Source organism: Arachis ipaensis, chromosome B04 (assembly GCF_000816755.2).
Source record: "Arachis ipaensis cultivar K30076 chromosome B04, Araip1.1, whole genome shotgun sequence".
Taxonomy (NCBI): domain Eukaryota; kingdom Viridiplantae; phylum Streptophyta; class Magnoliopsida; order Fabales; family Fabaceae; genus Arachis; species Arachis ipaensis.
In genome coordinates, this window is record NC_029788.2 from 36,382,936 (window position 1) to 36,385,133 (window position 2,198).

Below are 2,198 nucleotides of genomic sequence, written 5' to 3' on the forward strand. Positions count from 1 at the left end.
ATAACTGCTTATTTTCATTGTATTAATTACAAAATCCAACATAAAATCTGCCGATAATTAGCTCGGACGAAATAATTCGCTAATAAATATTTTTCGGCGTCGTTTATACCATCAAATACTTTTCAACGATAAATCTGACGGTACTCACTATTTTTTTTATAGTGTTTCTTTTTCAAAAAAATCTAGAAAATATAAATTCTCTACAAGATTGCATATGCTGCAAACATTAAATGATTTAAAAGCATATTTAGATTTCAAAAATGTACTTAATACATAGAGTTAAATTGCTTACTCACTAAATCTATTATTTAACTCTTTTAACTAAAAATTTATCACACTAATAAAAATATTAACACATTAGTAATGTTCAACAATAACAACATTCTTTTTACTTGAGCCATTTTAATCTATTATATTTTGTTATTGTAAAATATGATTAGCCTTCAAAATATCTAATATACAAATTAAAACACTAAAATAGTAATTTAAATAATAATATATAATTTAAAATTCTATTCTTTTAGGTTTTATATTTTTAAAAAATTAAGTAATTTTTTTCTTAACATTACCATCAAAATTTCTCTCTTTCCATATTTATTACTAAACAATTATTTAAAAATTCACTTCCTAATACAATTAGTAGCCGACTCTTATTGATATTCATATTTAAAAAAGTTCTTTCAATTAATATAGTTGCTACGCAAAAATTAAAGCTAATTTGAAAAGAAGATAAATAATATTCTTTTGAGTTGATTTTTAAAAAAGAATACTAATTTCGTTTAAATCTGAGAATTGATCATTCTAACGAATATCTAATATAAAATTTTTAAATTGACGATTAAGTACCAAAAGTTAAGTAAAAAATTATTGTGGGGTCAAATTTAATAATCTAATGGAGGCAAATAAATATTATTATCATATACTACTAAAAAAATTTTCAAATTATAGTGGGGGCGCTTGCCCCCACACCACTCTACTTAGATCCGTCCCTGATCACGTATACTTGAAAGCCTAATTTTTATTTATCTTACTCAAATTATCAACTTTTAACATTTTTTTTTACATCTTTTTCTTTCTCCAACTTAAATAATTATTTATCTTACTCAAATTATCAACTTTTAACATTTTTTTTACATCTTTTTCTTTCTCCAACTTAAATTCTTCTATGTTATTTTGTTTGATTTTTTATAGTTTTTAAAAAAAAATAAGAAGAGGAAGAATAATAAAAAAAAAAAGAAACTAAAGAAAAAAATAAAAAGAAAAAAGAATAAATGAATCCTCCATGCCATCTTTAACTAGCATATTTAGACTAATATTCATGATAAAGTTAATATTGTTGTGATATGGATGCTCATTTAATAATTTATGATTTTTTCGCAACATGAATGATTCAATTTTTTAATGGTAGAAGGTTCAACTTCTCAAGATGAGCTGAACTTAATCAAATTTAAAAAAAAAATGAACTTTGTATATATATAAATAAATAACATGGTCTAAACAGAACACACAATATTAGCACAAAAACGCTTCTCCCTATATATGTACGCTCATCAATATAAGAAAGAGTGAATATATTATTGAGAAATATATATTATCTCAGTTATATTGAGATAATTATATTAGAGAATATTAATACTAGAGTTCTGCATTTACACTTTTCTATTTTATATTTATTTTTTTTTCTATTTATTTATTTATTTTACAACTACTTATCACATATATTAGATGTCAAAATTCATCTTGATTCAATGGATCATGAAGATACCATTAAGGTTGATAATAAAATATCTCAGAAGGATAAAGTTAAAGTCATGATCTTCCTTCATCGTCATCTTGATGAAGGACGACTGAAAAAATGAGTATCTCACGTTAAAAGATTCTTCAAATCTTTGGAAGAACCGTGAAAAAAAGTATAATCATTAAAAGGCAGTGATACTTCCTCAAACCTGATATGAATGGACACATTTGTGTTTACAGGATTTTAAATTCATAAATTAATATAATTTCACAATGTTTCAAATTACCTCACAAATGAAATTATGTGGGAAAAAAATAACTGATAATGATATGTTAGAGAAAACATTCTCGACTTTCAATACCTCGAATGTGCTCATGCACCAGTAGAATCGAGAAAAATTAAAAAAACATTCTGATCTAGTTTCTTACCTTTTTATTGCTAAACAAAGGAATGAATTGCT